Here is a 16,679-nt window from a genome sequence, read left to right on the forward strand (position 1 = left end):
AATATTTATTGTGATGAAAGTCTTTGGCGGAGGGCCCCTTGACCCAAGGGGAATCAGCCACGTGACGGCGGACCTGCCATGAGTTTGGCAGCTAGGGGGCGACAGAACCCTCCCCCTTTGGGAGAAGAGGTCTACCCTGGTGGTACTGGGGTGGAAGCCGGGGAGGTGGTGGGTTGACACTGCGCACAGATACAAAGAGCATCAGACAGGTAGGAGGGAACACCCCCTTTTAAACAGCCCGCTTGGAGAGATGGCAGGCTGACATTGGATAATTGATAATGATGACGTAACTAGTTCCGTGTCTGGTAGAACTTCCGTAAACTCTCATTTTGTTACTGTACTTGAGTAGGATTTTCAGGTATCTGTACTTTATCGAGTATTTATTTTTCTGAAACTTTTTACTTTTACTCCCTACAATTTAACACAAATATCTATACTTTCTACTCCTTACATCTTTCAAAACAGGCTAGTTACTTTAATTTTAATGCATGACAGACAAATATGATGCAACGTTGTTTGTTTGTCTCTCTCGTCTCGCACTCCCCCCGCTTTTACCCATTATGTGCACCTTTTTCGTGGAAAAACCATGTCACAAACTGACAACTACTACCAATCACAGTTATAATGCCTGAAGCTCTAAAAGAAACTTCTGGAATTGCTGAACTAGAAAGTTTACCACAAAGGGACTAAAACCCTCAGTCTTCTGATCCAAAATCATACACCTTGTCCATTAGGCCAGGTGATTTGACTGTTGGGCCAGGGTAACTTCTTATTTATTTGCCACTAGAGAAAAGGTTTTTGTTAAGTGTCAAAAAGCCCATCATAAAACCGTTGTCATCATTTGCCATTCAATCATCTGCACATCAACTACACCTTTGAAACATCTCCCTCTGGGTCCTCAGACTTTGATGGGTGTGCCACTTGCCAAGGCTTGAAGTGTAACCAGCAGTCCCTCAGTTTAGCACATGGTCTTTATACCCTTGGCAGTGGACATGGATCAGAGGAATCAGCAGCAAGATGAGAAATTGATAATGGCTGAGTTTCCCAACAAAGAAGCTTCTTAACCCTAGAACACTACCGTGATTTAAAGTCACACCATCACTAACGTCGGGTGTATTTCACCCGATGCAATATACCCCATAAAACATACTTCTCATCAAAATATCTTAAAGTACAACAATACATGGCACATTGAGGTACTCTTCTTTTGTTTTTAAATGTGAAATATCACAAAAAACACAAAAAAGTTTATTATGGGGGACACTATAAAAAATATGTCACACACACACACACCACTCCCTGACTTGAGGGAACCTGTTTGGTGGCCTCACACAGATCAATCAGGATCCAGATCTACTGGATCCCAGTCAATTTAGTACCTGGAAAGATCTGGTCCAGGTGACATATCAAAGACTGCAGGATACCGTGCGTCCAGGTGGCTCACCTGGTAGCACATACGATGGAGGCTCGGGTCCAAATCCGACCGAGGTCCTTTGCCACATGTCATCCCCTCTCTCTCTATCCTCACCTTTCCTGTCTGCCTACTGTCCTATCTAAATAAAGGCAGAAATGCAGAACTCCTCAAAATAATCTTAAAAAAAAGAAGACTGCAGGATATTTACTGAAGATTTTCAGGCTCTTAAGTCTGGTGAAGAACTTCCTAATTGAGAAGCATAACTTTCTTTTTCAAATCCCATACTCATATTCCTTTCTTATCTCCTTCTTGTCAGACCTACTTCAACACTCACAGATCAAGGTTTAAAGCTACAATATGAAAGCATTGTAAGAAGGAACTGGGCTGTAGCTCACTCAGATAAACACGTGGATGTTGTGTGATGTTCAAAGGTAGTTTGTTCAATCCCTGCCTCAGGCACCACCTGTGATGCTCTCTTTTAATCATCAGCAGTAGTTTGAACACTGATAGAAATAAGCTGATTCAAGATTCAAGATTCAAGATTCAAGATTTTTATTGTCACTCCATGGTACAAGTATCACGTGTGAAATTCTTGTGCTGTGGACTCCGTTTACAACATAGTGCAAATAGTAGGAGATGTAGGAGTCTAGTCAGTCTCTGACTCTAGCTCAGTCAGATAAACAGCTCCTCAATTGTTCAATTCCAACCTGTCTCACTCATTATGCTCTGTGTTGTTGTCAGTGTGAACACAGTGTGTTGAATTCAGAAGGTGAACTCTTAACAGTTCATAGCTCGCCAGGATGAATCACTGTCTGTTGCTACCTGACAGGTGGATTATTGGTTCTATTCCCGATGGAGGAGACAGATTACAGCAGAGATGGAAAAAGTACACACTTTCTTTACTTAAGTAGTTAATTGTGTAAAAAAGATTCTGGTAAAAGTACTGATTCAACTAAATTACTCAAGTAAAATTAAAAAAGTACAGGCTCTGAAATGTACTCGTAAAACATATTTTAAGATGCATAAAGACTATACTTTGATTCATAATGTGTGTATGTTTTCCCCCACAAAAAAGGTGCACATAATGCGTGAAAGCTGAGTCAATTTTGAAGTCGTGAGTTTGAGCCTCTGTCAGTTTTGAATGGCGACAGCCAGAGCAGAGGAAAGAGTAATTTAAAGCCCTGAGAAAACCTACCTTCCCAAGTCTGGCCTGGTGGCACAGAGAGTTGGCTTGCTGCCTAGTACTATTGAGACCTCAGTCACGTTTGAGGTTGTGGGTTCGATCCTCAGTCAGTTTTGAATGTCGAGAGCCAGAGGAAAGAGTCATTTAAAGCCCTGAGAAGAAATGTAATCTACTTTGACAGTTATTTGGTGTTATTAACCTATTTCAACACCCACAAGCAGACTATTGGAATATGGTGTTGGGCAATTTGAGGAATTAGCATAAATATACAATTTAAATTTTGTCTGTGTGGCTGAGTGGTCAGTGCAGTCTGAATGTACCTGAAGGGGGCCTGGCTCTCCTTTGAGCGAGAGACCTATAGAGTGAGTGTGAGAGAGAGAGAGAACAGAGGTCGGCCAAAATCCCGCTGTAAAAAGTTTGACCTGTCTGGTTTAAAAAAAGAAAATCGTGGTCAGTGCAGTCTGAATGTACCTGAAGGGGGCCTGGCTCTCCTTTGAGCGAGAGACCTATAGAGTGAGTGTGAGAGAGAGAGAGAACAGAGGTTGGCCAAAATCCCGCTGTAAAAAGTTTGACCTGTCTGGTTTAAAAAAAAAAAAATTTGTGGTCAGTGCAGTCTGAATGTACCTGAAGGGGGCCTGGCTCTCCTTTGAGCGAGAGACCTATAGAGTGAGTGTGAGAGAGAGAGAGAACAGAGGTCGGCCAAAATCCCGCTGTAAAAAGTTTGACCTGTCTGGTTTAAAAAAAAAACATTTCGTGGTCAGTGCAGTCTGAATGTACCTGAAGGGGGCCTGGGGGGGGGGGGGGGGGGGGGTAAAAAGAAATGTGGTTAGGATTAGGGTTATGGTGTGAAATTAGTGCAGCTTGGCTTTCTGACTCCCCCCCCCCCCCACACCCACACACACACACACCAGATTTATGTTGATTGATGGCTGAAATGTTTTTTTTTAAACCAGACAGGTCAAACTTTTTACAGCGGGATTTTGGCCGACCTCTGTTCTCTCTCTCTCACACACTTGCTCTCTAGGTCTCTCGCTCAAAGGAGAGCCAGGCCCCCTTCAGGTACATTCAGACTGCACTGACCACGATTTTTTCTTTTTTTAACCAGACAGGTCAAACTTTTTACAGCGGGATTTTGGCCGACCTCTGTTCTCTCTCTCTCTCACACTCACTCTATAGGTCTCTCGCTCAAAGGAGAGCCAGGCCCCCTTCAGGTACATTCAGACTGCACTGACCACTCAGCCACACAGACAAAAGTGAAATTGTATATTTATGCTAATTCCTCAAATTGCCCAACACCATATTCCAATAGTCTGCTTGTGGGTGTTGAAATAGGTTAATAACACCAAATAACTGTCAAAGTAGATTACATTTCTTCTCAGGGCTTTAAATGACTCTTTCCTGTGGCTCTCGACATTCAAAACTGACTGAGGATCGAACCCACGACCTCAAACATGACTGAGGTCTCAATAATACTAGGCAGCAAGCCAACTCTCTGTGCCACCAGGCCAGACTTGGGAAAGCAGGTTTTCTCAGGGCTTTAAATGACTCTTTCCTCTGCTCTGGCTGCCGCCATTCAAAACTGACAGAGGCTCGAACTCACAACTTCAAAATTGACTCAGCTTTCACGCATTATGTGCACCTTTTTTGTGGGGGAAAACATACACAAATTATGAATCAAAGTATAGTCTTTATGCATCTTAAAATATGTTTTACGAGTACATTTCAGAGCCTGTACTTTTTTAATTTTACTTGAGTAATTTAGTTGAATCAGTACTTTTACCAGAATCTTTTTTACACAATTAACTACTTAAGTAAAGAAAGTGTGTACTTTTTCCATCTCTGCTGTAATATGTCTCCTCCATCGGGAATAGAACCAATAATCCACCTGTCAGGTAGCGACAGACAGTGACTCATCCTGGCGAGCTATGAACTGTTAAGAGCTCACCTTCTGAATTCAACACACTGTGTTCACACTGACAACAACACAGAGCATAAAGAGTGAGACAGGTTGGAATTGAACAATTGAGCAGCTGTTTATCTGACTGAGCTAGAGTCAGAGACTGACTAGACTCCTACATCAGCTTATTTCTATCAGTGTTCAAACTACTGATGATGATAATAAAGCATCACTGGTGCTGCCTGAAGGAGGGAATGACCCAACAACCTTCGAACATCGCATTCGCACAACAACCACATGTTTATCCAAGTGAGCTATAACCCACTTCCTCTTGTTATGTTTTCATATTGTAGCTTTAAACCTTGATCTGTGACTGTTGAAGTAGGTCTGACAAGAAGGAGATAAGAAAGGAATATGAGTGTGTGATTTGAAAAAGAAAGTTGCGCTTCACAATTAGGAAGTTCTTTACCAGACTTAAGAGCCTGAAAAATATCCTGCAGTCTTTTTTTAAGATCATTTTTTGGGGGCATTTCTGCCTTTATTTAGAGAGGACAGTACGCAGATAGGAAAGGTGAGGATAGAGGATGACATGCGGCAAAGGACCTCGGTTGGATTTGGACCCGAGCCTCCATCGTATGCGTGCTACCAGGTGAGCCACCAGGACGTGCAGTATCCTGCAGTCTTTGATATTTCACCTGGATCAGATCTTTCCAGGTACTAAGAGACAAACAACATTACATCATATTTGTCTGTCATGCATTAAAATGAAAGTAACTAGCCTGTTTTGAAAATGTAAGGAGTAGAAAGTACAGATATTTGTATTAAATTGTAGGGAGTAAAAGTAAATAGTTGTCAGAAAAGTACAGATACCTGAAAATCCTACCCAAGTTAAAAAAAAACATCCAATCAAAGTACAGTAACAAAGTATTTGTACTTAGTTGGCCTGTCCAAGATCACTGGACCATCAGTCTGTGCATTCTGTTTTGGGGGCGATCTTCTCTTTAGGCTTAGGAAAAGAGGTCAGGGCAGCTGGTTCCTCATCAGCTTCAGGGAAAGTTCACCTCAACAAGCAGGTGAACTCACTTTTACTGCTGACAAGAACTTGACCTCAACAAGCAGGTGAACTCGGCTGAGGAGCTCTTGGACTGGAGGCGGGCGATATCATATCATATACTAAAATACCAACCGTATCGCTCCACTTCCTCTCCAGAGAACAAAGTTGTCGTGGAGTGTGATATCGCCACAATGTTAAAGGCTGGTTGGAGGATGAATCAGGAGCGCTGGTAAAGGTGTGCCACCTGCACAACTTATCAAACCAGAGCGTTGATCCAGACCGCAGCTGCCGTCAAGGCCCCTTTTCAGTCTCACCTTTCACATTTTTCTCTCCTATCAAGCGGAGCTAACCCTCAGCCTCATCCTGTCCTCGCATTGAGAGGAGATTGCTCTCTTCTGGAAGAGATCGAAAGGGAGCAGCGAGAAGGAGTGCTAGGGGGAGAGAGAGGGAGAGAGGTGATGAGCAGCTTACCTCTAAGAGGGATTAGCCTTATTAAAATGAAATAGTCTAGTCCTGAGTGACAGAGCAATGGAGGTGGAGGGGGAGGAGAGAGATGGGGGGGGGGGGTCGGGCGCGTTGTGTGAGGCCCGGCCCCCGGGGATCTGAAGCGCCGCTCCTCTGTGTTCTCCTTCCCGTCCATTCTTCACTTTCACCTCTGGCTCTCTCCTCCTCTTCTCTCTCCCTCTCCCCTCCGGCCCCCTGCTTCTTCCCCTCTGGTCTGCTCTCTCATCATCACTGGAGATCCAGAGCAGGCCCCCGGAGCAGGGCGATCTGTCAGCAGCGCATCACAGCACTGCCCCTCGGCCCTCAGATGAGCTGCCAAGTACAGGGGCTGCTCCCCCCACCCCATCCACAAAAACACACATCAGAAAGGCTGGGACTTAGGTAAAATGTGATTAATAGCCCTCCCTATTGAAGGGTGCTGCATGTATGGAATTTCTGTCCAGGGTCGCTCCTTAAAGGAGAATTTCGTTTTTTTACACCACAGACCTTATTTCCAGCTTAGAATAGGATGTTTTACTCACCCAAATAACTTTGGTTTCATTCGGCTGCCCACAGAGGATATTGAGCTCGGAGTAGCATCCTCAAACAGACTATAACGGGCGCAAACGGGGCCAGCTGCATGCGCTCTGTAAATTACACATTTTCTGTCACATCGCGGTTCATTATGGTATATAATTATGAGAACATGAATTAGCGATCTAACTAACTAATCTAAGAGAGTCAACTCTGACCTGCCCAGGATGTGCTTCAGAAGAAGCAGTGAGAAGCGCTTCTGTTTGGTAACAGAAGAAGATAAACCACAGAAGAAGAACATAAGCACTGTAAGCCCATCCGGGGCAGGTCAGATTTGACTCGTTCTCTGTTGTGTTGTTAGCTTAGCAGCCTAGCTTGGCATATAGATATGATCTGATGTCAAGATTATGGACGATTCAATTCAATTGCCGCTCGTGTGGAATAAGGCCACATATCAACAACAACAAACAGCAGCGGGAGATAAAGCGGGAGGTGTTATCTATGTGATGGACACTCGGACAGCAAACAGAGCAGGCTGTCGGCACTCGGCAGCACAGGAGGTTAGTTAGATCGCTAATTCATGTTCTCATAATTATATAACAACCACAATGAACCACGATGTGACAGAAAATGTGTTATTTACAGAGCGCATGCAGCTGGCCCCGTTTGCGCCCGTTATAGCCTGTTTGAGGATGCTACTCCGCGCTCAATATCTTCTGTGGGCAGCCGAATGAAACCAAAGTTATTTGGGTGAGTAAAATATCATATTTCAAGCTGTAAATTAGGTCTGTGGTGTAAAAAACCGAAATTCTCCTTTAAGGTTCCCAGCGATTACCAAGGCTTAGCTATCCCATGTTCATAAGCATCGCATGGCCTGCGTGTATTGGAGGACATCAGTGTGAAGTTGAACCAACCTAAATCTCTCTGGACATGAACAGTGACAGATGTAGAGATTTTGAACATGCTGAGTTTTTCTTTTGGATTTATTATTTCCCAATGAATTGTTGACCAGCTGACCAGCGGGGGAGAGGGGGGCAGTCGTACTCGGAATCGGGCACGGAACGGAACAAAATGAAAGCAATCGTTCCCAGTGAGAAAGCACCATGGTTTGGCTCATGCCTCCTACTTTTCAGTCAAGTAAACCTTAAAGGAACAGCTCAAGTGTTTGGAAGATTGGCCCATTGGTCAACTGATGTAAACCCCAAACTATAAGGCCATGTGATTTTGGTGTTGGTGTTCTCATCACTTAACAGCTACAGGTATGTGTTGACCAATATGGCCAGTGTCACAAACCCCTTTCCATATTGCTTTAACCTTTATTGTCACTCACCACACTACACTATTGAACCTTTATTGTCACCACACGACACTATTGAACTAGCTGCAACGAAAAACGAGTCTGAAACAAAGAAAGAGAGTTTGTGTGGGCAGACCTCTGCTTGAGTGGCTGCAGCATTGATATCGAATCAAAGGTCGAGGAGGGGAAGGAGGGGAGAAAAGCTCTGGTTTCACATGCAGGTGGCTGTCAAGGATGTTTACCCAAAGAGACCTGTATCTATCTCTCTCTCTCTCTCTCTCTCTCTCTGTCTCTCTCCCAAATTAGAAATGAACAAAAGTTCAGTTGACTCAGACAGACAGTGTGATATCAAGTGACGGCCCTGACTAACAGCAGGCTCCGTGTTATTATGTCTACCTCGCTCTTCATATGGGATTTCACTCTGGTGCTTTCATTGGGAGTAGAAGAGATTTGCCTGTCAAATGTGAATGCTAAAACAGATACTTATTAAAGCCACCAGCTGAACGTAAAGTATAAAACATATACAGTAATCCAGATGTTCAAAGGTTGAATAAAAAAAAAAAAGTTTGCATTAAGTACAGTTTTAAGAATAGTTTGAACCTCTTTACTCTCCTTTTTCAATGGCAGTTTGCATCTGAAATGAGACCTTGAGACTAAGGGTGCCTGACAGACAGGAACATACTGTGTGTACATGTAAAATTATATACATCTTCAAATTGTCAATGGAAAAAAAACTTGGCTCCACTGCCACATAAATTCCAGTCTGAATGTTCACTGACATTGAGTGCAGGTAGAAAAATGATTTACTTTCGTCTTTTGTCTTCTCTCCAATGGGGGTGGGATATAAAACAGAGCCGCGGGGCCCAGCCGGTACATTCTGTACTCCTCATAGACCTGAACGTACTGAACGTACCGACATCAAAAAACGCCTGAAAACCATTTAGTGCTGAAAGAGCGCCACTCGCTCATGCTAACTGCCAGAGATGTTTATCGCCTCAGCTGGAACACGTACTTTTTACGGCCCTGTTTTTGCAACCGATTCCAGGGGTCATGAGGTCGGGGGAGAAAATACTTTACATTCTGCTCAAATCACATCCAACCGCTTCAGACTACCCATTTTCATGGCCAGAGTCTGCTTTAATAGGCTACCTGTGGTTACGCGTTACCTCTAAAAAAAACTGTTGCAGGGATGATTCTGGAGGCCCGGTGAGATCGCAGCTGCGTCGTCCTGGGAATGTCCCTGAAGCTGTGCGCTGCGCTGGGAGACTCCCACAAGCCAGCGAGGGCAATTCCCCCCACTTCTTTATCTCTGCTCAGCCGAGGCTGCCTTTCAGCTCTCCCACCACAGCAGGGAGATGAATCTGCAAAACAGGGTCCAGTTTCCTGGAAGTGAATGTCACTAAGGTCGTCTTTTCAGTCACACAGAACAGAGACGGTCTTTAGGACGCTTTGGGGAAAGCCGGCCCACAGGATTAGTCAGATTGAACCAGACTGATGTGACCGCTAGCCCACATGCAGAATACCAGATGTGAGCAAATTGGTTAGAACTGTTTCTCTGTGTGTGTGTGTGTGTGTGTGTTGCAGTGAAGTTTTTCAAAAATTCAATACTTTTTTTTTATCGAACGTCCCTTGTGTTCTCGTTTCATGTGGAACCATGAGATGCAGATGCTTCTGGCCGAAAAGCCTCCACATTTTGGGGTCATCTTGATATTCAGCTGATGCCGCCGCCCTCTGAACTCTCAGCAGTGTCCTCTACTAACCTGTCCCACTCCATCCTCATCATGCCTGGGCACCTATAAAATGTTGCGGTTTAGATGGCATTTTGAAGAGACAGGGCAACAATCACAAATATAATACCGTCACTGAAAAGCCCAAGATGTCCTCTCTACACACTGCAACAGGTTCCATGATAACATGATACATGTATGGTTCTTGAAATGAAGACCAGAGAATCATCTCCCCTACAGAAGACAAACATTCATTACCGGGTCTCAGGTGGATCAATCTGTGCTCATCTGTTTATACAGGAATGTCAAGATGCTGCTGTGCCACTTATGGGCAGAACATTTTTTTTTTTTTGGGTCCGTTTAGTGTTTAAACCCAGAGATTGCGGTGCTCTTCTGCACTGGATTGATTTTTCCTTGTTTAGACAGACGCAAGAAGAATACACCATTTCAGTGTTGAAGCATTAGTTCAAGTGTGAGTTTTAAGGAGCGTTTAATTGCTAGGTGTGAAGCTTTATTGTAGCTCTGTGAACAATCAAGGAAAATATGTTTTTAACTGAATTACTTTGCAAATACAAAAAGTACTTGGGGTTCTTGTAAAAGTGTCCAACTGGTTTTTTTTCTAGGTGCAATTGACACCATTCATTGCAATCAAAATCCTAAATCAGCGGGGGAAAACATGGCAGTGAGTGTGAAATACAGTTTGAGCTGCACGGCGATCCTACTGTGGCATGTTCTCGCAGAAACCAAGAGCAAATAATGTCATTTCTATATCACTACTACTGACTCCATGGAAAACAGAGTGAAACAAGGCCTCGTGGTGAATGTGAAATAATATACTTTATTACGACCATACATTTCTCACCATCAGTACAAAGTCACTTTCTGTTTAGTGATGCTTTCCATGTGGCATTTTCTCTCCAAAGGACCGGACAGAAAGACAAACATGCGTGTATACATGCTGCTATAAGACGACCAGAGAGGAAGGTGAAGGGATGATCATCAACAGGAAGCAGCCAGAGGTCACCACTTGTCTGGTTGTTGTGGCCCTGTTCCAACACTGCATCCCTCTGGCCGCTGACTGATGGAACATTCTCACATCCCTCTGGCCGCTGACTGATGGAACATTCTCGTATTGGTTCAGTCAGGCTTGCATGACTAACATCAGGCACAATCCTACGATGGATTTACACTTCTTTTGTCGTTGTGATGATTTTTGTTTCATGCCTGGACAAGACTGAAGCGATCACGCCAAGTGAGTGAAAAGAAACGGGGGAGGAAGGAAGAGCGTCTTATTTGAATATCAGAGCAGGAGCCTCGTTCATAAAAACATCTCAAACGGGATCATTGAAACGTGCGGAGGCAGAAATCCACCTCAACGTCTCGACAGAGACGAACCTTTAAAATGGACGTGAAAACGTTCCCAGGCAAAACTTTGAAAGATAAATGATGCCCCTGGGTCTTTTTTTGTCCTGCCTCCCAGTGACCGTCAGGGAGGACAGATGGTTTGAAAGAAACCCTGCTGAAACTCATTTCGGTGCTAATGACCGGTAACGCATAAAAAAAGAGAGGGCACTTTCACACCATCTTACCAAATCTCATTAGTATCATTCAGTTTTAACGCCTTTTTTTGCTGCAACCAGCAGCTCTATAAGTCACTCTGTCAGTTAGCCAGCAGCTCTATAAGTCACTCTCTGCAACCAGCAGCTCTATAAGTCACTCTGTCAGTTAGCCAGCAGCTCTATAAGTCACTCTGTCGGTTAGCCAGCAGCTCTATAAGTCACTCTGTCGGTTAGCCAGCAGCTCTATAAGTCACTCTGTCGGTTAGCCAGCAGCTCTATAAGTCACTCTGTCGGTTAGCCAGCAGCTCTATAAGTCACTCTGTCGGTTAGCCAGTAGCTCTATACGTCACTCTGTCGGTTAGTCAGCAGCTCTATAAGTCACTCTGTCAGTTAGCCAGTAGCTCTATAAGTCACTCTGTCGGTTAGCCAGCAGCTCTATAAGTCACTCTGTCAGTTAGCCAGCAGCTCTATAAGTCACTCTGTCGGTTGGCCAGCAGCTCTACAAGTCACTCTGTCGGTTAGCCAGCAGCTCTATAAGTCACTCTGTCGGTTAGCCAGCAGCTCTATAAGTCACTCTGTCGGTTAGCCAGCAGCTCTATAAGTCACTCTGTCGGTTGGTCGCACATTTTTTGCCCTAGGAGGCTGAAATTAGGCAAGGAGGTCAAGTGTGTGTGTGTGTGTGTGTGGTGTGTTTGTTTGAATGCAGTGCAGCAGAGACAGAGTAGGGTCCTACTATCCTTAATTTCATAAATTCGCATATGTGGTTGCAGCTATTGCCAATTTGCAGGTGTCAGATTCTGTCTGACTGGTGAGATAATTCCATTTATTTCCAATGCAGTGTCACTTGGTTCAGGAAATTAAGTTTCTAGGAAAAAGTATTGAATCAAGTTGATTTAGGCAGGAGGTGTCCGTGTCCGGGTAGTGCAGCAGTAGATCCCCTTCCTACCAACACAAGGGTCGCAGGTTCGAGCCCGTTACCTCCAGCTTGATTGTGCGTCCATACAGGCACAATTGGCCGTGTCTGTGGGTGGGAAGCTAGCCTTCCAAAAAAGAAACAATTGAAATGATCTCATCCAATTGGCAGATTTGTTTTACCTTATTTGAATTAAAATAGGATTAAGACTACCATACGAGATTAGATGACTAGATGATATGAATATTTTCTACAGTGTTTGTATGGTTTGGGGGATATCTGGCCATGTTTTAAGATTATGCTGAATATATATTTATTTCATACAAAAATAAAATACATGAACACATTTATGTCTGTGCACGATGGTGGTCTAGAGCCACAACACAACAATCGTGTGTACCGAGAGTCAGAAACTGTCCCTATATCAGATATTATAGAAGCTGCCCCAAACTGAACCAGCGTCTGTCTCTTGTCCTCTGGAGAAATGCTTGAATAATGCAGGGTGAACAAACGAGCATACTTTACAAAATAGTCTCTATACACATAAATATCAAATACCAAGTCAGATGAGAAATAGTCTTGTTTATGTCAGTAAAGCTTTTTGACCATGCAACGTTCAGTACCTATCAAAAGAACAAACACCACAATTATGAACAGAGCTTAGTCCACCAGAGACGACAAAAAATAAAAATGTACACAATATAACAAAAATAACAATATCACTCTTTCGGCAAGAACACATTTTGATCATACTGTATATTTTACAGCTAAAGTTGTACCATTAGTCCAGCACATTAAGATGTGTACAGGTAGCTTGAAGGGAGGAAAGCGACTGTTACTACAAGTCAACACTACGAGGTCATCGGAAGTATTTAAATACGCCATCGAAACATAAGCTGTAAAAAATAATATACTCCGAATACATTTATATTTATATATATATATATACATATAGGTTAAATACTGATCATTCTGAATCCCTGGATTGCTGAAAATGTACTTTGTCTATTTAGGCAGCTAACTAAGTCACACTAACTCCACTAGCCGCTTCTACTGTTGCTCTGCAATTTGCGTTTCACATTTGGCTCTTTGTCTCTTTCACGGTTTCGCCAAAAGGTGAGAGAGTCAGGAGAAGCAGAGAGGCAACTGAAATAGACATCGGTGGTTTTTAAGCCTCGTCACTTGATATTAGGGGTGCACCGATCACGTTTTTTGTCACCGATCGCCTATGGGAAATATCTGCCCAACCGATCATCGACCGATCACCGATTACCGATCACCGATATATAAACTCCTCAAAAAAAGTTTGGAAACGTTATTTCGGTCGATTATTTCTCCCCTTTAATAATACCAATTGGTATTGTATTTTATGTCGTTGGAAAGCCTGATTAGTGATAGGGCTTTTTTTTTTTTTTTTTTTTATATATAAAGAAATATCAGCAATCAGCCGAAAAATATCGGCAATCAGCCGATCGCATATTTGAGGTCAAAATCGGCCGATACAGATTGCGTGCCGATCGATCTGTGCACCCCTACTTGATATGAACTGAATATGATGTCAGATGAAAACATATTCTTTCTAAATGAATTGTTGCATCTATATCCGTTCATATTTACAAAACACACCTGTCTCGGCCCTGTGCCTTAAGAGGTTTCAGTGGGCTAGCTGACCAGTGGCTGTTACACCTGTTACTCCCTACTTCAGCCCAAGGCCAACACATTACTGCACATACTATCATGACAATCTACAGTACTGCACGGACTATCATGACAATCTACAGTACTGCACGGACTATCATGACAATCTACAGTACTGCACGGACTATCATGACAATCTACAGTACTGCACGGACTATCATGACAATCTACAGTACTGCACGGACTATCATGACAATCTACATTACTGCACGGACTATCATGACAACACATTACTGCACATACTATCATGACAATCTACAGTACTGCACGGACTATCATGACAACACATTACTGCACATACTATCATGACAATCTACAGTACTGCACAGACTATCATGACAACACATTACTGCACATACTATCATGACAATCTACAGTACTGCACGGACTATCATGACAACACATTACTGCACATACTATCATGACAAATCTACAGTACTGCACGGACTATCATGACAACACATTACTGCACATACTATCATGACAAATCTACAGTACTGCACGGACTATCATGACAACACATTACTGCACATACTATCATGACAATCTACAGTACTGCACGGACTATCATGACAACACATTACTGCACATACTATCATGACAAATCTACAGTACTGCACGGACTATCATGACAACACATTACTGCACATACTATCATGACAAATCTACAGTACTGCACGGACTATCATGACAACACATTACTGCACGTACTATCATGACAATCTACAGTACTGCACGGACTATCATGACAACACATTACTGCACATACTATCATGACAATCTACAGTACTGCACGGACTATCATGACAACACATTACTGCACATACTATCATGACAATCTACAGTACTGCACGGACTATCATGACAACACATTACTGCACATACTATCATGACAATCTACAGTACTGCACGGACTATCATGACAACACATTACTGCACATACTATCATGACAATCTACAGTACTGCACGGACTATCATGACAACACATTACTGCACATACTATCATGACAATCTACAGTACTGCACGGACTATCATGACAATCTACAGTACTGCACGGACTATCATGACAATCTACAGTACTGCACGGACTATCATGACAACACATTACTGCACATACTATCATGACAATATACAGTACTGCACGGACTATCATGACAACACATTACTGCACATACTATCATGACAAATCTACAGTACTGCACGGACTATCATGACAACACATTACTGCACATACTATCATGACAAATCTACAGTACTGCACGGACTATCATGACAACACATTACTGCACGTACTATCATGACAATCTACAGTACTGCACGGACTATCATGACAACACATTACTGCACATACTATCATGACAATCTACAGTACTGCATGGACTATCATGACAATCTACAGTACTGCACGGACTATCATGACAACACATTACTGCACATACTATCATGACAATCTACAGTACTGCACGGACTATCATGACAACACATTACTGCACATACTATCATGACAATCTACAGTACTGCACGGACTATCATGACAACACATTACTGCACATACTATCATGACAATCTACAGTACTGCACGGACTATCATGACAATCTACAGTACTGCACATACTATCATGACAATATACAGTACTGCACGGACTATCATGACAACACATTACTGCACATACTATCATGACAATATACAGTACTGCACGGACTATCATGACAACACATTACTGCACATACTATCATGACAATATACAGTACTGCACGGACTATCATGACAACACATTACTGCACATGCTATCATGACAATCTACAGTACTGCACGGACTATCATGACAATCTACAGTACTGCACGGACTATCATGACAATCTACAGTACTGCACGGACTATCATGACAACACATTACTGCACATACTATCATGACAATATACAGTACTGCACGGACTATCATGACAACACATTACTGCACATACTATCATGACAATATACAGTACTGCACGGACTATCATGACAACACATTACTGCACATACTATCATGACAATATACAGTACTGCACGGACTATCATGACAACACATTACTGCACATACTATCATGACAATCTACAGTACTGCCTGCCTCATAAGTGCATTCTTGTTGTACAACATTAGTGTTTTGTACGTCAATAGAAAAGCTCTCTGCTGCCTTAAAGGGGACATCCGCTCTAAAACAGAGTTGACATATGTTACTCCTATGACCTCGGGCTGTCCCAGTCTAGATGAACATAACATGAGGTTTACAAGCTAGAAGCTCTCCTGACAGAAGCTCTCCTGACAGAAGCTCTCCTGACAGAAGCTCTCCTGACAGAAGCTCTCCTGACAGAAGCTCTCCTGACAGAAGCTCTCCTGACAGCCTGTATAGAAGCTCTCCTGACAGAAGCTCTCCTGACAGCCTGTATAGAAGCTCTCCTGACAGAAGCTCTCCTGACAGCCTGTATAGAAGCTCTCCTGACAGCCTGTAATTGAACGACAGATCCTGGAGTTTCCCCCATTCACAGTGAATGAGAGACCAATGTTCTGGTAAATAACAGCAGGGTCAGACCGATATATGCGTTTTAAATGTTGAATATCGGCCAAACATGCCGTCCATATGATAGAGGTTCCTCATTGACCACAGCTACAGAAAAACAGTGTAAAACCTGCATTATTATTTTTTTTACATTCTATTTGTTTAATTGTTCGATTACGTTTTTGTTTTGTTTGTTTTTTTGTAAATTAAGTTCCCCCTACCATTTCAAAGCTTCTTACATGGATAGCTTATTTAGTTGTCAAATCAGCACTCTGTGTTTATAAAATCAACAGAGTCGGTCTCCAATTCATTGACAATGGTAGCAGGTCCAAGATTTGACTCTTCATAGCATCAGAGAATGGAGGCTGGACTGTCTTCAG

The 16,679-nt window shown here is 43.0% G+C and overlaps 1 protein-coding gene across 1 annotated transcript in view; it reads left to right on the forward strand.

Annotated features, from left to right (window-relative positions):
- Window positions 1-16,679, forward strand: part of dnai3 (dynein axonemal intermediate chain 3) — a gene marked incomplete at both ends in the record, with an annotated part of 73,732 nt that overhangs the window by 56,576 nt on the left and 477 nt on the right. The window lies entirely within an intron of this gene.

Source organism: Poromitra crassiceps, assembly GCF_964638095.1.
Source record: "Poromitra crassiceps genome assembly, chromosome: 12".
Classification (NCBI taxonomy): Eukaryota; Metazoa; Chordata; class Actinopteri; order Beryciformes; family Melamphaidae; genus Poromitra; species Poromitra crassiceps.